This window comes from Hipposideros armiger, unplaced genomic scaffold (assembly GCF_001890085.2).
Source record: "Hipposideros armiger isolate ML-2016 unplaced genomic scaffold, ASM189008v1 scaffold_208, whole genome shotgun sequence".
Classification (NCBI taxonomy): Eukaryota; Metazoa; Chordata; class Mammalia; order Chiroptera; family Hipposideridae; genus Hipposideros; species Hipposideros armiger.
In genome coordinates, this window is record NW_017731558.1 from 1,876,918 (window position 1) to 1,899,320 (window position 22,403).

General features: G+C 40.0%; 1 protein-coding gene and 1 long non-coding RNA gene across 2 annotated transcripts in view; one reads left to right on the top strand and one right to left on the bottom strand.

Moving 5' to 3' along the window:
• RALA (RAS like proto-oncogene A) overlaps nucleotides 1-12,361 on the bottom strand; it is an 85,955-nt gene extending 73,594 nt beyond the window's left edge. The window contains exon 1 of the mRNA XM_019653845.1: nucleotides 12,203-12,361. The gene's annotated coding sequence lies outside the window, so the exon portion shown is untranslated. The remainder of the gene's footprint in view (nucleotides 1-12,202) is intronic.
• Nucleotides 12,362-12,404: 43 nt separating this feature from the next.
• The window catches only part of LOC109388815 (uncharacterized), a 94,734-nt gene continuing 84,735 nt past the window's right edge, over nucleotides 12,405-22,403 (top strand). The window contains exon 1 of the long non-coding RNA XR_002125262.1: nucleotides 12,405-12,475. This is a non-coding gene — a long non-coding RNA (uncharacterized LOC109388815). The remainder of the gene's footprint in view (nucleotides 12,476-22,403) is intronic.

A 22,403-nucleotide genomic window follows, 5' to 3' on the forward strand; every position in this document is an offset into this window, starting at 1 on the left:
ATGTGGTACATATACACAATGGAATACTAACTACTCTGCCACAAGAAAAGATGAAATACTGCCATTTGTGACAACATGGATGGATCTTGAGATTATGCTAAATGAAATAAGTCAGACAGAAAATAGTCGAGAACCATGTGATTTCACTCATATGTGGTATATAAAACGGAAAGCAACGAAGGAACAAGACAAGCAAACAAAAACTCATAGACACAGACAACAGTTTAGTGGTTACCAGAGGGAAACTGGGGAGGAGAGATGTTAGAATAGGGAAAAGGGGGTCAAATATATGATGGAAGGAGAACTGACTCTGGATGGTGAGCTCACAATGTGATATGCAGATGATGTATTATAGAATTGTACACTTGAAGCCTATGTAATTTTACTAACCATTGTCACCCCCAATAAATTTAATTAAAAAATAAAAACATTAGGCAACTAGGGAAATCTGAATGTGGAGTAGATATCAGATGATGTTACTGATTTACTCATTTTCTTAGGTGTTACAACTGTATTATGGTTATACAAGAGCATGCCTTTACTTTCTGAAGATGCAAGACGAAGTACAAAGAGGTGACATTCCATGATGTGTCTAACCTTCTTTCAAATAGTTCAGAAAACTAAAAGCATCTATACTTAGAAAGATAAAGTAAATGTGGCAAAACAATAATTGGTAGTTGGTGAACAGAGGCATTCAATATACTATTCTGTTAACTTTTTTTTGTTATGTTTGCAATGTTTCAGAATTCAAAAGTTGGGGGCAAAAAGAGCACTCTCATTTTAAAATGTAACCAAATGTAAAAGGAATAACCAGTGCAGTTCTCTGTGCATTTCAGAAAGTGGCACAGAGTTGATATATAAAGACTGTCATCTTTTTGGTCTATATGTTAACATACAGAAAATAAGAGGGAACAAATGAAAAACAAAAACATAAAATAATTGTGCAGAGACTTAGCAAACTAGAGCTTTATGACAATGCTACTGCTAACAAATACTTCTGAAATAATCATTTAAGGCAAAGCAACATAGTTATTAGTTGGTGCTGAAATCTTTAATTATGGGTGTGTCCAAGAAAACATTGTTGATGAAGGTCAATAGATTTTCCCACCTGGAAGAGCACTCATCCTGCCTATGTTTCTTGGCTGGTGTAAAGATCAAATGAGACTATGTACGCAAAAGTGCTGACTTTGAATTTTAAAAAGTTTAGTTATTTATACTTTGTGCCTTCCTGGTAAGAATAGGAATAGAAACATAGGATTAAGCCTAGCATCATCTTTGTTTACTCTAGTTACCCATAATTGGGATTCCTCAATTTTGCAGTCAACACTGCACTAATAATTCTTCAAAACATCGTCAGTTTTCATTGTAAATAACTCCCCTTTACTACTCTTAACAGGCATTTTTGTCCTGCTACAATACTTACTATGCCACAATTTGTAACAGCATGCTTTTAACAATTTAAAGTTTTAACAGTTTGAGACTCATCAGACACACTAATGTAAAACAGAATCTTGTTAAGAATCAAAAGAAAAGTTCACCTGGAAGTTCAAACATTCTTGGAAATGGACATCCAACTAGAATACCTAAGGAAAAACAGCCATGATGTGCTAAGACGTAGATCACTTCACATGCACAAGATGGCTTAGACACAATATACCAGCAGATGAAAGAAGGCATATCCTCTATGATGACAATAATCCAAAAGATGGACAATAACAAATGTCAGTGAGGATGTGGAGAAACTAGGAAACTTCATACACCTATAGTGGGAATGTAAAATGGTATAGGTGCTTTAGAATAAAGTTTGGAAGTTCCTCGAAATATTAAATACTCCCCATGTTTGTTGCAGCATTATTTACAGTAATCAAGATATGGAAACAACCTTAGTGCCCACTGATTGATGAATGGATAAAAAAAATGACACACACACACACACACAGGAATATTATTCATAACAAAGAATGAAAGCCTGCCATTTGCAACAACATGCATGGACCTAGAAGGTATGCTAAGTGAAATCAGTCAGACACAGAAAGACAAATACCGTATGATCTCAATTACATGTGTAATCTAAAAAAAAAGGGAAAAAACAAAAACAAAACCAAGCTCATAAATACAGAGACCAAACTGGTGGTTGCCAGAAGCAGGACGAAATAGGTGAAAGGGGTCAAAAGGTACAAACTTCTAGTTAAATAATAAAGAAGTTATGGGGATTTAATACAGCATGGTGACCATCGTTAATAATATTGTATTGCATATTTGAAAGTTGCTAAGTGAGTAATCTTAAAAGTTCTCATCATAAGGGAAAAAATTTTTTTAACTATGTATGGTAACGGGTGGTTAACTAGACTTACTGTGGTGACCATTTCACAATATATACAAATATCAAATCATTATGTTGTATACCTGATGTTGTATGTCAATTATACCTCACTTAAAAAAAGATGACATGTCGTATGATTCCATTTATGGAGTCCAGCAACGTCCAGAATAGGCCAATCTGCACAGATGAAAGTAGATTAGTACAGTCTTGAACAACACAGGTTTGAAATGCACAGGGATCCACTTATAGGCAGATTTTTTTCAATAAATATGTGCAGTATTGCAAATGTATTTTCTCTTCTTTATGATTTTCTCTTAACATTTTCTTTTCTCTAGCTTACTTTACTATAAGCTATATATTATTTGTATATATAACATGCAAAATATGTTAATCGACAGTTTATGCTATCAGTAAGGCTTCCAGTCAACAGTAGACTATTAGTAGTTAAGTTTGAAGTGAGTTAAAAGTTATATGCAGATTTCTCAATGCACAGCAGTCCATATGCCTAACCCCTCTAACTTCAGCTCCCCATTATTCAAGGGTCAACTGTAGCTGACTGGGCTAGGGGCAGGGGTGTGTGTGGAATCAGGAGTGCTAGCTAATGAGCATGGGGTTTCTTTTTGGGGTAATGAAAATGTTCTTGAATTAGATAGTGGTGATGGTTGCACAACTCTACAGCTATCCTAAAAACCACTGGATTGTACACTGTAGAAGGGTAAATTTTATGATATGTGAATTATATCTCAATAAACATGTTATTTAAAAAAAAATCCAGCCCTCTACTTCCCTAAAATAAGCAAAGGACATAAAAAGGCAATTCACAGAATAAAAAATATAAATGACCAATGAATGTACAAAAAGCTCAAATAGTTTTAACCAAATAAATAAAAAAACTTCAAAACAAAACATAAAGTCAGGAATTTGTTTTATGATCTAGACCAGGGGTTGAAAAACTGCGGCTCGTGAGCCACATGTGGCTTTTTGGATACGTACATGTGTGAATTTTTCTTATTTTAATAAAGATATAATTAATACTATTACTTGTTTTATTACTTTAAATTTTCCTTATTTGTAAAAATATATTTACGGCTCTCAAATAGGTTTTCTTTTTAATTGGGGAATTGTGGGAGGGAAACAGTATTGGGGAATTGGGGGAGGGGAACGGTATTGGGGAATTGGGGAAGGGGAACAGCCAAGTTGTTGTCCTTCAATCTTAGTTGTGGAGGGCGCAGCAAGCTCAGCTCAAGGTGCTGTGTTCAATTAGTTGCGGTGGGCGTAGCCACCATCCCATGTGGGAGTCGAGCCAGTAGCCTCATTGTTAAGAGTGCACACTCTATCCCGAGCCACCCAGGCGGCAGCTCAGCTCAAGGTGCCCAGTTCAGTCCTTAGTTGAGGGTGCAGATAGCCCACCATTTAAACTGGCAGCTTTGTTGTTTATTTATTTATTTATTTTTTTTTAGCTGAGCCATCCTGCTACCTATTGGCAGCTTAGCGGCTGCTCAGCTCGGGCTGGCCTCGAACCGCTGTTGCTCAGAGCTCAAACTCTTGAGCGAGCTCTTAACCAACTGAGCCATTCAGCCGGCCAGCTTTGTTGTTAAGAGCACGTGCTCTCACCAGCTGAGCCCTTCTGCCGCCTGTTGGCAAATCAGGGGCAGCTCAGCTCGGGGAGCAGCATCACTGGCCCATGTGGGAATCAAACCAGCGACCCTGTTGCTCAGAGCTCGCACTCTTGGGCAAGCTCTTAACCAACTGAGCCACTCAGCCGGCCCCTCGAATAATTTTTAAATTGTTGTGAGGGACAGGATTGGCTCTTTAGTCTCAAAAGTTTGCCGACCCCTGATCTAGACCAAAGCAAAGGGTAAGAAGAGATAAGCAGAGCAAATGATCAAGTTTTATTTTATTCTGAAGGACCAAGAAAACTACTAAAAACAACAGCAGCAAATGAGAATAAATGAAGTAACAGACATAGAGAATTCTCTTTGTTGTAGTGTTTAGACACATGACACAGGGAGACCTTGGAGACTAATAGGGTAATGGGCAAGTTACCAGTAATCCAAGCATTAAGAGACCAGGGTTGGCATCGCAGAAGCCTGAATTGTCAGGGGATGGGGATTTTCTGTCACAGACAAAATGTCTTCAGTAGAAAGATGAGGGGAGACAGGCTGTCCTCAGACTAAAATGGTGGGGCTTGGGAAGTAAGGGGGAAAAACAGGAAACAGAAAAGATCAGCCTCCTAATAACCAAGCCCTGCCATTAGGATGGCAGCATGTACCTACCAGAGGGTGAGACCTAAGGGTCTTCAAGGTAGAGGAGTCCTCCCCACCCCCCAAAGTTGAATGGCATGTCAGTTAGGCAGCAAAACCCAGAGAGTAAGAGATAACATTGGTGCCAGGAAAAGTGGGGATGGACAACTGGCCATGGACCAAGAGTACTCTCCTGGTGAGTGAGAGCTCCTCAACCTAGGGACAGGAAGAGATTATTAAATACCCCATCTACCAGCACTCCTGGGACAGCGAAGATGGACAATAGGTGATGAACTGAGAATTGTAGAAACTTCTCAGGATCAGCTCCTTAGCATAAAGGACAAGAAATTAACAAATATCCTGCTACCCAGCACTCTTGGGAAAGGAAATACTTAGAATAGCAGAGATAGACAATGAGATGTGGGCTGGGAGTTCCCACATGGATCCAGACAAGCTTGAATAAGTACGTACAGAAAGTATGGCAGTGAAATGAAAACACTCTCCAGAAGCTGGGAGACTGAACACTGAACTCTGTCCATAACTGTACATGGATGGAACGTGTGCAGGATGTTGGGCCAATACCTGATTCCACACCAACACATCACTTCCAGCCAGAGAACCGCGTCTTCATAAATGAGTTCTGGAGAAAGAATTGCCTCAAAGTCAGATGATCTAGGCCCTACAAACTTGTCTAGAACCACCCCACTGCTGTGTACTCTAGGCTACCCCAACGGATAAGAGAAGCTCATCTATAAACCTGCCTTGCCATACGACCTATAGACCCAAGGAGCAAACAATAACCACATCAATACAAGGGGAGCCTAATTCATATACAAAACACAGAAACCACTTAAGACCGTGAGAGCCTAGAAGGGAACCCTTAGATTTTCATAGAACTGTGGCAGTTTCAGCCTAGAGGTCACACTATGGGATCCACGGCTGGTTGAGTGAAGACTACACTGAAGTTCGGAAGAACTGTGGACAGCAGGAACAAAACTCAGGACTGGCTGTATGAACTGGGAAAACACAGAGCAGTCCGAACATTGCTTCTCATCGTACTTTGCTGCTGCTTACCAAGAAAGTCAACCTTTCTTGACTCTTACCCCATCAATCTCCATTAAGCATCTCTTATAGAGACAGTGAAGGATTGCAGTTTTCGAAACCCACACCACAGCTAAATTAATATATAAATGTACATCTTTGTATACCCACAGACTACAATAAAGCAATCAGCATATCTATTAAAGACACTGTAATACAGTTACTTAACATTGTTCTGGAGATATTAATCAATGCAGTTAGATAAGGTAAACAATGAGAGGAATAAACACTGGAAAGAAATGGAAAAAATTTCTATCTACCAGTGATATGACAGTGTATCTGGGCCTAAGAGAAGCAATGATAATGAACTCAAACAAGAATTCAGCAAGGTAGCAGGAAAACTCCAGAAGTCGGCAATATTCATATATAATACATGAATAATAACCATTTAGAAGACAGAATGAATACAAACTCTATTTATAATAGCAACAAAAAGGATAAACTACTTATAAATAAACTTAACAAGAAATGTTCAAAACTTATATGAAGAAAACTATAAACCATTCCTCAAAAGTAGCTTTAAGAAAATGAAAAGACACCACTTGTTCTAGGTTAAGATGTCTCAATACCATCAAAATGTCAGTTTTCTGTAAGTTAAGTTTTAAGCTTTCTGTGATCCCAATGAAAATAACAATGAACTTTTTAACGCACTTAAACAAACTGATGCTGAAGTTCATATGGAAAAATAAAACATGCGAGAATAGCAAGGAAAGCACTGAAGAGAAGGAGCTGTAATGGCGGACGAGTCCTACCAGATGTTAAATCACACTGCAAAACTGCTACGATTAAAACAGCGTGACACTGAAGCGTGGACAGTCAGACAACCCAACAGAATAAAATACACCCAGCTACATATAAAAATCTTTTATATGATTAAGGGGGAAATTTTTTTTTAATGGCGTTCGACAACTGGATAATACTGTGGAAAAAGATAAAATCAGATGCATTCCTTACATCATATACCGAAATATATTCCAAATGGATCCGAGAACTAACTGAAAAATGAAACTCTATTAGTACTACAAGAAAGCATGGGTAAATTCCTCTATAACCTGGAGGTAGGAAAAGGGTTTCTAACTATGACTAAAAATCCAGATGTGATAAATTTAAGATTAACATATTTGACTACTCAAAAACAAACTTTTGCATGGCAAAAACAAAAACAAACCACCATAATCAATACCAACAGATGAGTGGGCAAAATATTTGTAATATGTCTAAGTTCAATGGTTAATATTCTTAAATATAAACAACTTATAAAAACTGACCAAATAAAGGCCAAAATTTGTTTAGAAAGTAGACAACATGAACAGGTAATCAATTTAAAAATGTAAAAAATAGTCCTTAAATACACAAAAAATGTTCAATTCACTTGCAATATGAGGAATACAAATTAAAACTACACAAGGACATCATTTCTTGTCTATTAGATCGGCAGAATTCAAAAGCTTGGCGACATACTCTGTTGGTGAGATTGTGGCACTCATACACCACTGGTAGGAATTCAAAGTAGTACAACTAGTACACCTGAAACTAACAAAAAGAAAAGAAAAAAATAGTACAACTGTACAGGGAGAGGAATTTGGCAAGAGCTAACAAATCTATACATATATTTATCTTGAAGACATACCTCCAACAATACAAAGATACATATATGCAAAGATTTTCATTATAACATCATTTGTAGTTGAAAAATACTGGAAATTACTTAAGTGTCCAAGTATAGGAGATTGGTTGAATAAGCCATGGTACATACAATGGAGTACTACGCAGTTAAGAATGAAAGTTATTTAATTAATGTGTATCTTTTTTTTTTTTTCAAATACCTTCTAAATTGCTAGGACGTAAATACTTGCTAAGTTGTTTGGACCTAACTATCTAAGGCATTAAGCTGTTACATGTTTCTTTGGGATGCTATGAAAATATTACTGTCATAATAAGGCTGCTGTGAACTGAGAAAGTTTGGGAACTTTTGATAAAGGCCTGTGAAGAGTGTATGTGTGTGTGTGTAGTTATGAGGTTACTGTGCATAGTCGTCAATGAAATTTACAACAGGCTAACGAAGGCACTGTCCATAGGATAGTAAATGCTATGATAGACTTTATGGCAACACATAAAAGCAGCAACCAGCCCAGTCTTGAAGGTTGTTTTTTGTTTTCGGGATTTTTTTGAGGGATGGGGTTGACAGAGAGAATCTAATCCAGATACAATTTTTGAAAAGGTATAACCTAAGCTGAGTTCTGAAGGACCAGTAGGAGTATACTAGACTGGGGAAGGGAGTGGCTAGAATCCAGGAAGAGGAAACGGGGGACTGAGAAAATGCTAGCATTCTAGAAGCTCAGTATTGCTGGCACGATGTATACTAGAAGGAGATGAGGCTATTGGGTTAAGGAAGGAGTAGATCTTGAAGGTTTTGTACATGAGATTAAGGATAAAAGGAATTTGGATGTTATTAATGGACAAGAAGGAGCTACAAAAGGGTTTTAAGTAGGGGAGGATCACGACTGTTCTAACCAAGTGTGGACAAAGATGGGAAGGGGAGAGCCAGCCAGAGGTTAACCAGCTGCTGCAGTAATCCAGAGCAGACCTAGACAGCGCATCTGAACTAAAGCACTTGCAACTATTCAGCAGAGTGGCAACCTCCAATTTCCTGCTCAACTGCTTAAAAAAAGCAGAAGAGATCCTGTGGTTTAGATGACCAGAACTATGATTTTTGTGAAAACTAGGGATCTGTGCCCCATCGTTACAATGCATCTGGGAATAAAAGTCATTTCGCAATCCTGCTGTTTTATTCTTCAAAATGACACTGTCAAACCCTGATATTTAGTTTCCATAAGTGAATTTGGCAATGAAATTGGATCGTACACTTCAAAGACACTACTGTGTCAAGCATTATGTCTACTGCATGTCATCCAGGACTAGCTGTTAAGAATAGTATCAGTATTTTACAGAAGTTTGCTTTTTTGGCTTGTACGGACTACCCTCTTGATATTGAAGAAGCAAGTCTTCACCTTCAGGCATAATTTTCTAAAATTTGCTCACAAATATTTTTAAAACTCAGAGCTTTAATTTAATTTCTTCTATTGGGTTGTCGGAAAAGTCATGATGTATAGTTTCTGTTTTTCGGTGCAAAAATGTGTCATGACTTTTCCGACAACCCAATATATTATAACCAAATCCTTACGCGTAAAATAAGGGAATAAGAAAGGTGTCTTAGAGCTAAAGAGAAAAACAAAGAATAACTGTTACTAATGAGGGCTAATGAGCCTGGTTTTTAAAGCTATGTTTTTTATATAGCTATATGCTGTTTTAAAACCAAGAGATGAACACATCCTTCAAATTAAGCCCATTTGAAAGTGTTAAAAGAAAAATAAAACAAAACTGCACAGGCTTGGAAAGTGCAGAGAATTCTTCTAGCACTGAATAGCAATTAGACCCTTATAAGAGTTCTGCCTTCTTTAAGGCTCCATATTAAACCCAAAGAGAATTTTGATATATGGTGTGAAATGGTAAAAACAGACCCAGTTCACCTTTGCTTCTTTTACCATTTTTCCACTCCCCCACAACCTCTCCGCTGTTTTAGTGAAAGAAAGAAAAACAACAACATGCTTTCAGGAAAGGTCACTACAACTAGGTTTCCAACAGTTCTCTCAAATCTCAAATATGTCAGAGGCAAAAAGCAGTCATCAAACACCAGAGTTGAGTTCCTAACACACTCCTTTTCTAGGACACTTACAGGAACAATGCCCAACCTTTTTTTTTTTTTTAATCACAGCACCCATAAGACTGTATTTATAGGCACACTGGAGATAAATACAAGACTGGCTACTGCCTGAGACCACCTGGCGACTGTCACTAGCAACCTCAGGCCCCACTTGATAATCAACAGTGCTGAGCTCAGTATCTTCACTTTCCTAAAGCTCAGATCAGTCAAAATCTCATTTTCCTCAGCCTTTTAGGATTAAATGCAATACCGAATGCTTTCAGAAATCATTACTTTCAAATCCAGACTTTACTACACACCAGCTGCCTAGCCTCCCGCAAAGTACTTCACTTAGCCTTAGTAAAGTGTGGGAAAACTACCTACCTTGCAGAAGTATTGCAGAGATTACAAATAATATAAGTAAAGCTCTTATCACAGTGCATGGCAGGCAATCAATGTATGAGGACTGTTACTATCAGGAGGGTTGATGGATTAAAAAAGGGAAATCTGACCTCTGTACAGTGGTAATGTCAATGAGATAAACTGCAGGCTTCCGGCTCCTTAGTGTCTAAGAATGAAAACATTTTATAAAACAATGGAAAGCATGTACATTAAGGAAAGCGTAGATCTTGAAGGTTTTGTACATGAGATTAAGGATAAAAGGAATTTGGATGTTATTCAAGTATTTTAAAAGTGACTGTTCTTGCCACCGATCTAGTAAGGGTTCCAAGCACATATATATACTAACACACACATATGCAAGAAGCAATACTGATACACTTAGGTATTTACGTTCTGTAAAAGCTGAGCTCGCAAAACCAGTGCAGGACCACCACCAGACATTTGGAAAGGAAAGAAGATATCAGCACTTTTTTATTTGGACCGCCATTAAGTGAAAATAGCCCAACCATCTATAGACAAAAATTATCCCCCACACAACGGTATACGAGATTCTTTCCTATAATTAGCCGTTTTTCCCCCTGAAAGCCCTGTGAAGACAGAGTTGTATGAAGAGCTGCTTCAAAATAGATACAGATGAAAGCACACTCAGCAGACACACCAGAAGAACACCATCTGAATCTCTGAAAAGAAATGTGAAAGTGGCTGTTGGTGGATAAACCATGCCAAGGACATACATACCAGAATGTCAGAGGAGTTCATGTATCCATGGAAAGAATGAGCCACTATAAGTAATTCTGTGATGCACCCCGTTTCCCAAACAGTGGTAACTTCCAATTTCCTCTTTTTGATTAAGATAGGGTATGGTTATCAGCTCCAAATTTAAACCTACTATCAACAGGAAACCTCTTGATAACCTTGGACAAACATGCTCAGTGGTAAACATTTAACAATGGAATACAAGTTACTATAATCCCCAATCACAGTAACCCATATATACTTTTCATCTTTCAGGTGAGGACAATGTTTTGAGAGGACAGTCGAGGATTCTTCTTGAATTGTTCTTTGACCATGCTAAAGAACACAGTCTGTATGTATCAACAAACTGGAACAAAAACACAAACAAAGAAAGAAACAAAAAACCTAACCCAAAATAAATGACTCCTGGAAGGCAACTGTGAGATCACCTACACATTCATTCATTCAGTGAAGAAAGAATGAATAACTTCTATATTCTAAGCCACATCTTATGTAAACACAGGGATGAGTAAGACATGGCTTATGCCCTGAAGAAATTCAAAGTCTAAAAATAATGACTTTAGAGTCACAGTCATTTTATAATATTGTATTAATAAACATAAAAATATAACCTAATAAGATACATTTAAATGTATTAGTAAACATAAGCTAAATGGAATGCCTTACTACTGTGAGTTTACTAATGAAATTTGTTATCCAATTTTTTGGGAACATGATTAAAGTTGCAATTTACTTTCAAGACCAGAGTTAACTTATGACATGTTTTATAAAGGTTTTCCCCATCACCACCACCACCAAACACAATTTGTAAATTAGGTGCTTTTCCGCTTGACACTCCAGTAGGGCGTGGCACTGGAGTTCTCACACAACCTCAATGACACTTGGATGAGCTCACACAAGTCGAGACATTCTGGTTTCCGAGCAAAGGTCTGTTAACTCCTTAATTCTCTCTAAACCTTGAAACAACACTGCCACCTCTCTGCGTGGTCATCCCCACCCACTTGCACACACATACCCAGGCTAACGCGTACAAACCACGTCTTCCACTTCTGAAAACCTTTAGGATGAAACCAAGGAGCAACATTCCCTCACTCAAAACATCTATATTCTTCCCCGTTTTAGAGGCTGGGTTACCCGAATATGGGCCAAAACTGTGCAAGAGCGCAGGGCTGGCTATTCGGTTCAGTGCGGAAAATCTGATGACTTCAGTTTGAAAAAGCCATTCCTTCAACCGGCACAAAACCTTGGCGGGGATGCTTAAAAAGCAACTGCTCTAGCACAGGCAATGAGTGGAAAGGAAAGAGGAGAGAGGGGCGGAGTGAAGCACGGTGGCGGAGGGTCCCCCAGGTCGCGGGCACCGCCCAGACCCTACGCGCTAGGGCCAGAGATGCGGCGTGACCTTCCAACCAGGCCAAGCCGGAGCGGGTGCCGGGCGCGGGGGACCTCGCCGCAGCCTCCCACCCTCCGGGGTGCACTCGCCCGCACGGCGGCGAACACGGCGCCGGGAATTCCAGCTCATCCTGCAGCTCGTTTCGCGCAGAACACGGGATGTGCAATCTCGGCGGCCGGCCCTGAGCTTGGGCCTCCGCCCGCCGCCGCCAGTACACACCCCCGCCGCCACCCTCTTCGGAGGCCCCCACCGCTCCCGCAGCGGCCCGCGCGGGCATCGCTCACCTGCACCGCAAACCAGTCCACCGCCTCGCGGGCTCCGGAAGCCGCGGCTGAGCTGGCTCCGGCCGGAGAGTGCTCGGCCCTTTTCCGGGAGGCTCCGCGCCGGGAGCGGCAGAAGGAGGAGTCCGACGGGCGGCAGCAGAGCCTGGGCGGCAGAAGGAGGAGGAGGAGGAGGAGGAGGCGGAGGAGGAGGACTTCGCGCGCTCGGCTCCAGGGAGTTCCACCCTCCTCGCCACTGCTCTGCAGCAGCCGCCGCAGATCACTTCCGGGGCTCTGGTGAGCGGGGCGGAGCCGGAGGGGGAGGGACTTCCTGTCCTAGGACAGAGAGTAGGGTATTGGGAGCCTAGGCTGGAGAACAATGGCTGGAAGGGCGCGGGCTCTACCGTGTCCACCCTTTGCGTACGGAGGGCGGGCTGCGCTGCCTTTCGGGCGTTCCTACCCCCAGCTGCCTGCGCCCGACGAGGGGAAGTCACCTCCCGGGGGCCTGGGAGTGGTCGCGGCCTCGTGGAGGTCCCCGGATCTCGGCGTCGGCGCCACGACGTCCTTGCCTCTCTAGTTCTAGAGGATCAAGGGGGGTTCTTGAGGGGAGGAGGGGGAGACCGAAGGCCGCCATTTTGCTTTTAGGGGGCAGCCCCTTCTCCCCAGGCATCCTAGTATGGAGGCCGCTCTGTCTTACTGCCGGGGTTTCCTGGAGTGGAGCCAGCGATGTGGTTGGTCGCCGGCCGAGTCCTAGGAGATTGGTCAGTCGCCTGCCCTGGCTGGAGGGTCTCGGTGGCTGCCCCGGGCCTTATGTCTTAACTGCTGATCCCTGGCGAACTCGCCTCCGCCGGATGGTCTGGAGCCTTTTCTGAGGGTCTCGATCCCCCTACGACACTGCAGGTCTGATGTGGTGTTGAGATCATTCTGCCGCCCCACCCTCTGATTTGGTAGCTTAAGTTAGAAGTAGTTATCAGAAATCGGTTGCTTCATTTAAATGCTTTCACAGATTTGAAATAGATCGTTTGCCTAACATTTGTTAGCAGCTACAGAGCCTTATCTCGACATTCTCTCATCTCCCTCCGCCCCCAAATTGAGTACCAGCTCCCGTGCTTTGCACAACCCATTCAGGGAATGCCCGGTCTAGTGGGTAGACAGACATGAAAGCATATAATTATGATTGCGAATATGGTATATAAAGGTATACAGAGGAAAGAATTGATGACGTTGCTAACTCTGCGTTAGATTTTAAAGATAAATAGCGGTTTCCCAGCACAAAAATAGGGGATGGGATGGCAAATCCATATTCTAACAGAAAGGCCATGCGGCACAGGGACAAATAATGTGTGCAGAAAAATCTGAGTGGTGATTACAGAACTTAAAAGTTCAAGCCTGAGTTGCTGAAAAAGATGAGGCTGGAGAAGCAGACAGGAGCCAGATCATGAGAACCATCTTTCTAATAATGGTGAGGCAATGACTAGAGTGGAGTAATGACCCTGGATAGTTGTACAATTTAAACTAGGTGGAGGGCAGATTAGTTGGGAGGAGCACGGCAAGCAGAGAGCTTGTAGGCAAGCCATTACAGAAAAGAAAAAAGGATAAAAGGACTGTTAGGCGAGTGGCAATGAGCATCCAAAAATGGATTCCTAAAATATTCAGGAGGCCAAATCAACTGATTTTGATAATTGATGGGGGGTCAGGTGCTGGATAAGAGAAGGGGAGTAGCAATGATGCCATGTTTTGCTTTTTGAGGAGGATTAGGGTAGATTTTATCAAATGAGATAAGCAAGGATTGGGATGGGGTGGGTGAGGGGGTGCAGACAATGAGTGCCATTTTGGACCTGGTGAATTTGAAGTACTGATGCTGTCTAATGGCAGTTGTTATATGGATCTAGAGCTCTGGGGAGGGTCTAGGCTGAATTGAGAAACACTCCAGGTTTGTATTACCGTATCCGGGCAGACCGCGCAGTCTCACTTCATTGAGCAGTTTCAAAGCCACGTCTCCTTTCTCCCTACCGTTTCTTGGGAAAATTGCTTAAATATTACATTTTTTAAAAACCCCATGTGGTGATATATGCCCCTCCATAGGCTAGTACTCAAATGCTAATAGTCTAAGGATCATAAAGGTTAGGCTTACAGAGAATTGAATATGACAGTGGTAAATAGTATAGCATCATAAATTCATAAAATGAAATGTTATTTTAATAAAAAATTTTCTAAAGTTTAATCATTGACAGTAGACAGGTTGGCCACAGATGAAGGATTGAAGATGGTAGGTCCTGCAAATATCTGCTAAATGGACTAGAAGGAGGATGACTTCAAGAATGAGTAATGGGAACACAATGAAAGACAACTTGAAATTCATTTGTCAGTCTGTCTCAGCTGTGTCTTGGTTGTTCACAGCTATGCTAACCTGGCATAAAGCATTCAGAAATAGAATGCATGATTTTGAGCAGACATTTCAAAAAACCACAAATAGCAAAAGCCCTATAAATAATAGCTATATTATCAAAGACTATTCGTTTTTATTCTATATTCCTATAGAACAGGATTTTTGAACACAAAAAATGAGTAACTCAAAGATCTTTAGTTTTTAGATTATTCAAATATATTCTCAATTTTTCTAGAATAGAAATACATTTAGGTATATTATACTATAATATACTGAACAAGAAATGAGAACAATGATCTGGAGTCTTTTTTGTTCATTGTTTATTGTATGACCCTAGCAAAGTCACTTACCCTCTCTGAGACCTAGTTTCTTTGACTAAGATAGAGATAATAACTTCCTACCAGCCTGCTTCTCAGAGATGTTATAAGAAATAACAAATTAATGCTTCATAAGCTCTTTGAAGTACTTGGATGGAAGGGCATAATTGTAAGTGCACACTAATAATTAGCACTAATATCCAGTAGAATTCATGAGCATTCCTAAATTTGCTGCCTAGGCAACTCAAAGATGTTAAAACAAACATGAAAATTTCTGTTTTAAGATTTCTTGATTTGTAAGTTTCATTTTTATTTATGATGAAACCTGTATTAAAAAAGATAGATTGAGTAAAAAGTAAAAGGAGAGGAGTTTTAGTACTACAATTCTTATGTTTGCTGCTACTTATAGCTAATAAATACTTTTGGGAGAAGCATATGGTAAGTATGCTTTTGTTAGAATCATGTTTTAGAATGAACAATTTGCTGCTGTTATTGAACTGCAAATTTCTGTTAAAAGTGTTACTCATGTCCCTATAGAATAGTAAGAATTTATATGCAGGTACATGTTTGTCTGAAACGTGAGGATGAACATTGCTGTGAAGCTCCTGTCATTTCCATCATTATTTAACTAGAAATACAGATATAACATACAGTCCTGTGAGGTTTTGTCCAATGTCTTATTGATGTAAGAAACGTCTGAACCTGTAGAAACAGTTTATGAAATTTCGTTTGAGCCAAATTGACAATTGTTGGGAAGCAAGATCTCAAATACTCCAGAGATTGACAATTTTGCAGTTTCTTTTATGCATTTGAAATTGAGGGAATGTAAGGAAGATTACACAAAAGTGGGAGAAAGCGAGGTGGGATTGAATTACAGGAGAGTTGAGGTTATGTGCCCTCTTGAGGTGTTTACACTTATTTCAAAGGTGTGTTCACCTAGATGGACAAGAACAATGGACAGGGCTGGCTTAGGGCAAAGGTAAACCTTTTACTAAGAAGTTACATGCCTGGGGCATGACTACCCACCATGACCTGCCCAGTTAGGGATTTGATCAGATAGCCTTGGGAGGTTACTTTCCGTAGGACCCTTTTCGTCCACTGTCTATCCCTAAAATAGATGAAATTTTGCCTATTAGATTGGTGGCTTCTGAATTTCTCTTGAAAAATGTATGCATATATGAACACATTTAAATATATTTGTGGCTACCGTATTTGCCGGCGTATAAGACGATTTTTTGGCCCTGAAAAATATGCCTCCAAGTGGGGGGTCGTCTTATACGCCAGGTACACTTCAGATAGACTGCCCATAGTGCTTGCCCCGTGCCATAGTGGCCTCCCGATGCCCGCCCACTTCATTCCACATACCGTTCAGGCATCAGCAGCGCTGCTGGGTGTATGGTCGGCTGTGTGCGATTTTGCGAGTGTGGTAAATTCAGGTTACCGTATATTTCTTTACATATGCATTGAAGATTCGCGATTTTGCGCTATCATGGTGCCTGTTAGAATGTTGAAGTGCTCGCACTTGCGCACTAGTGAGGTCCCAGGGAGATGCTGATGCAAGGGTGGACCAGACTGCTATAGTGACAGGGCGGGCAAACAGGGAGCAGGGACCAATCAAATCAGGCTTTGTATACAGCCAACAGCCAACCACAATACTGCACCATTGTACAGTACAGCATAGAAAATGTCGACCAGTCAAACCCCTATCATCCCTATCATGGCACCAGCCAAAAGAAAGAAGTATGATGCAAATTTTAAACTGAAAGTTATAAACTTTGCTAAGGAAAATAATAATTGTGTTGCTGCAAGACAATATGGAGTAACAGAAAAGATGGTTCGGGACTGGAAATCAAATGAGAAAGCATTAAAGAGTATGCCAAGGGGTAAGTGTGCATTAAGAAGAGGCACCCCACACTGGCCAGAACTCGAAAAACATGTAGCAGACATGGTGGCTCAACATCGCCAAAACGGTTATGTGGTGACACGAAATACAATACGCTTGTTTGCACTTCAGTGGGCCAAATCAAATCTGATATTGTTTTACCTTTTATTTGGTGTGTGGAAGGTGTGCGGAAGAGGGGGTAGTCTTATATGGCGAGTATATAACAAACTCTGTATTTTGAGTGGAAATGTTAGGGGGTCGTCTTATACGCCCAGTCGTCTTATACTCCGGCAAATACGGTATATAATATGTATCTGTTTATACATGTACTTACTATATACCAATTTATAAAAATATGACTGTACATTAACTATACATATAATAGCAACAACAAAACCTCTGAGCTGTATTGGGGGCCAGATAAGAAAGTAGTTGATTAATAGCAATTTGTCACTACTGGGAAAAAACAACTCAAAATACATGTTTTATTATTAGTAGAATTATGAGCATTATTTATGGCACCTTAATATTTGTATTATTTCATTTTGTTTTCACAACTTTGTGAAACAAGCATTGTTCAAAAAAAATAGACACAGGGCTTTAAGACTTGCTACAAATTGTCAAGTAGCAGAGTCAAACTCAAATTCTTAACATGAGACTCAAATGCACTGTTCCTTCCAGTACTTTGTACCAGCGTTACCAGCTTGATATGACAGTTATGTGAGACTATATATTTATAGTATGGTTTATAATATGCATATGATTGATTGCCTGCAGAATCTCTAAAACTCAGCCAAACTTAAAAATTTTAAATTTCTTATGTTTATGACTGTGTCTTCACTGCCTTGAAAACACTTTGTCTTACTCATCTTTGTATCCTTCATGGTATCAGGCATTTAGGGGTGAAAATAAATATACTGTAGTGATTAGTTAAATAATTTAAGGAAAAAAACCCTATAAATCACCTCAAAAACTTTTAGCTGTGTGTGCGTGTTTTCTGCACATTCAGGTAAAGATCATTTGTTTTTGTTTGTTTTGTAATAAATTAGTGAGGCCATTGCCTCAGTTTCCTGCTTCATTTTTATTGGCATCAGGCCTTGGAGGGATAGGCTTAAGTAGGTGTCGTAGATGACAGTCACCTGTATACCATTCCTAATGTTTCTTTTGGATGCAGATATTCTAGATGACCGTTTTGTCGTCCCTCTCCAATGAGAATGCAAGAAGAGTGGCAGTCTGACAACTTAGGTCTTACAATGCTCCTCTTCAGGTCCACCCTTGTGGACCACATATTCCATATTTTTTTCTGTCAGGGGATTAGAGGATAAGACTACTAGAATAATATTGTAGTTCCCAAGCTTCGCTGCTTATCAGAATCACCTGTAGAACTTCAAAGGCAATTCAGATTCTCAAGTCCCACTCTAAACATAGTCAATTAGAAAGTCTTGGGTAGGGGCAGCCGGGTCACTCAGTTGGTTAGAGTGTGTGCTCTTAACAAGAGGGTTGCCGGTTTAACTCCCGCATGGGATGGTGGGCTGCGCCCCCTGCAACTAGATTGAAAATGACGACTGGACTTGAGGCTGAGCTGTGCCCTCTACAACTAAGACTGAAGGACAACAGCTTGACTTGGAGCTGATGGGTTCTGGGAAAAACACACTGTTCCCAATAAAGTTAAATAATAAAAAAAAAGTCTTAGGTAAAGCCCAAGGCATATGTAACTGTAATTCCCTCCTGTGAATTCTGATCACCAGTCAGGTTTGGGAAGTTTTGGTTTTAGTAACTTATCTAAGGTCATGCAGAATCAGAGCTAGAAACTAACTCAAATCTTAGGAGCCAAAGTTAGTTATTATCACTGGACTTTTGCCGTTCTTTTACTGACTGCATATGATGGGGTAGCATGGAAAGGTGGAGAGGAAAATAGCAATTTTATTATTTTTTTTAACATGCTACATGATTTTAAGATTAAATGAGTTAATACCTGTAAAGTGCTTAGGACAATGCCTGGCACATGGCAAGTACATGTAAGTGTTAATGAATAAGTCTCCATTGTCTAATCCCAGCATTCACTTTGCCCAGGGTTAAATTAGGTAGATTGTATTAGATGTAAACTTTTTTTTTTTTTTAAGATTTTATTGGGAAATTGGGGGAGGGAAACAGTGTTGGGGAATTGGGGGAGGGGAACAGCCAAATTGTCCTTTTGTTCTTCCGTCTAGTTGTGGAGGATGTCGCTTCACTGGCCCATGTTGGTATTATGATCATTGTGCTCTTCCCGGCTGAGACAGTTGGTTGCCGGCCATTGGACGGCCGGTCACGGCAGCTCTTGCTGACTTCCGGCCCATCACGCTGGCTGCCAGCCACTCATGGTAGCTCATGGTAGCCCACTGCAGCCTACACCATTGCCAGCCACTCATGGCAGCCCAGCTCCAGGTCGAGCTGTTGTTCACCATCTTAGCTGTAGAGGGCGCAGCGTCACTGGCCCATGTGGGAACTGAACCAGCAGCCCTGCTGCTCAGAGGGCGCTCTCCCAAGCCAACTCAACCAATGAGCCACTTGGCCAGCTCCTATACATTTTCTATGTAGAAAAATATGTATGTATTGGGTTGTCAGAAAAGTCGTGACACATTTTTGCAACGAAAAACATAGAAAAAATACATCATGACTTTTCTGACAACCCAATAAATATTGGTGGAATCAGCCTTTTTTAGTCATGGAAGCTCTGAATTTGTATAGCTGAAAATTTTTCTATATTGTTTCTTTTAATATTTTTTGATATATTAAGAGAAATGTTAATAATATACTTACTAAGTAAAATTTGTATCTGCAACTGTGTAGTATTTTTATATCCTTTTATTTAAGATATAGTTAAGATATATGGGATGATGTATTTTACATTGTCTTATCACTGAACTAGCTCCAAAATTGATTCTTATTGTTATGTAATCAAGTATTTTTAGAAACCATTGTCTATTTGGATTTATCTTTCAAATGAAATATTTTCCTTGAATGAAGTAACAGATATCCTTGATTCTATTTAATATCCTTATTTCACTATAGGTTTCTTTATAGTGTTTCAACCTTGAACAAGTTTTTATACTTGTTAACTATAAATAAAAGTATGCGTTTTCATCACTAGTAAATGAAGAACCCAGTTCAACATTTTTAAGGGCTCTTTTGATACATGTTGACAAAGTGTAAAAATATGTGTTTGGTCAATATCTGTCACTATGAAAATTGATACCCATTTTTTTTCAGTTTATATTATAGGCTGCATTATTTCCCCATATACCCAGCATCAATTTCTAGTGGCTTCTGTATTGTGCATGTATGTGCATACGTACAGAATACCTTCATATCTTCATGCTGAATACTAATTTAGCCTTTAATGTACTTCATTAAAATGAATTATTCTATCACAAATGATTTGTCCTGGGAAAGGGCAGAGGTAGGGATAGACCAGACAGAAGCTATTTATAAAGTCAGGAGAGATCCAGTATGTAGAATGGATTGGACCAGAAGGTACAGATTTGAGAAGCCAGAAGGAAGAATTAGATACAGTCATCAGTGAAACAACTATTTAAGTCCAGAGTCAGCTAAGGAAAGGGAATTAATTAGCATTTATTGACTATTTAATATATTTCAGACATTGTACCAAGCACCTTACAAAAGAAGCAATGTCTGATGAGATCCCATAAATCTAGGTGGTTTAACCTTGGAGTCAGAGAAAATAGTTTTAATGAGCAAGACACTTGAACAAATTCTATTATTCTCTGCCTTTTAAAATACTTATACTGTAAACAAGAAAAAGGAAAAAATAAATACTTATACTGTATAGTTTATTATAAGAATTAGAAATTACATGAGATAGTACATGTTGATATTATATTCAAACTTACAACTTTTAAACTATACCCATCCCTTCCTTTTTCATTCTTTTCACAATAGAAGGCTATTACCATTCAGTCTGTATTTTGGATCTCAACTCCTTTCTCTACTTGAGGGCCTTGCTCCATCATTATTCGCTGTTGTGTCTTCAACCTCTCACAGTCCTGGTTCCTTGCCATTAGCATGCTCATTTGTTTAAAAGTGTCACCCACATATGTATTTTTCTTCCCTCTAGCTTCTACCCAAATTCTCCTTGAAGACAAATTTGTGAGAGAATTTCTGTGCTTGCCATCTCTACTTTCTCATTTCCAAGTTACTCCTCAATTATTTGCAATCAGGCTCTCCATTCCCAACACTGCTGTGAAACTACTTTCAAAAAGTCATCAATATCATTCCTATTACATGATACCTCTTAATTTTTAATATTTCGACAGCATTTGAACTGTTGACCATTCCTTCCTTTTTGAAACAATCTTAGCTTCTGTGATACCACAGTTCACTGTTCCTTTCTGGCCAGTCACATTGTCTTTTGGACGCTTCTGTTTTTGCTTAAATATTGCCATTCCAAGGAATTCTAAGCTCATCACTCTGGGCTAGTCTACACATTCTTCTTGGATGATCTTATCTATGCCCATGGTTTTATTTTCTCTACATTGGTGACTTCTAGCCACGAGCTCACTCCTAAGCTTCAAAACCAAATATCCAATTCCCTGCTTAATGTCTCCTGGGTGTCCTATAGGCATCCACTTCAAACACAGCATGTGCAAACTGAACTGATGCCATTACACACTAGATGTCCAAAGCCAGAAATCTAAATGTTCACTTTGAATTTCTGTCTTCTCAAAGTCCAATCACTGGGCTCTGTTACCCCTTAGGATACCTTTCCCCTTAGAATATCTCAGAATCATCCATTCCACTCCATTTCTACTGCCACTTCCCTAATTCAAGCTATTATTACCTGCTTACTGTTACTGCAGTATAGATCCAATAGGTTCAGCCTTTTCCTCCTCCCACTATTCACACTTTCACCATCATGATCTTTCTAGAAAGCAAATAGGATCACAGCAGTCTTATGCCTAAATTCCTCCTATACTTCCATTAATCTCAGGATAGTCTGAATTCCTTCATGTGTGTTACACAGTCTAATTTCTGTTTATCTCTGTAGTCTCACCTCTGGTCACTTACCTCATTTACCATTTCTCTCACTACACATAAACACACACACACACACACACACACACACACACACACACACACCCCTAGCTCCAAGAATATAGGTGCCTGCTTTTGTACATACTGCAGTCCAAAAAACATGTATTCAAGTTAAGTAAGCAGAAGTTAAATAAGACATATTATACCAGGTTTTAAAGATTATAATATAAATATTATAAGATTCCCAATTGTGAAAAGGTTTTAGTTTTTTAGGTTTTTTTTTTTTTTAAGATTTTATTGGGGAGTTGGGGGAGGGGAACAGCGTTAGGAAATCAGGGAAGGGGAACAGGCAAGTTGCTGTCCTTTTGTTCTTCAATCTAGTTGTGGAGGACGTCGCTTTACTGGCCCATGTTGGTATTATCATTGCACTCTTCCCGGGTGAGGCAGATTGGTTGCCAGCCACTGGATGGCCACTCACGGCAGCTCTGGGCAGCTCACGAAAGCTCATGCCAGCTGCCAGCCAGCCCCACTGCAGCCTATGCCATTGCCGGTGACTCTTGGCAGCCCAGCTCTAGGTTGAGCTGTTGTTCACCATCTTAGCTGTAG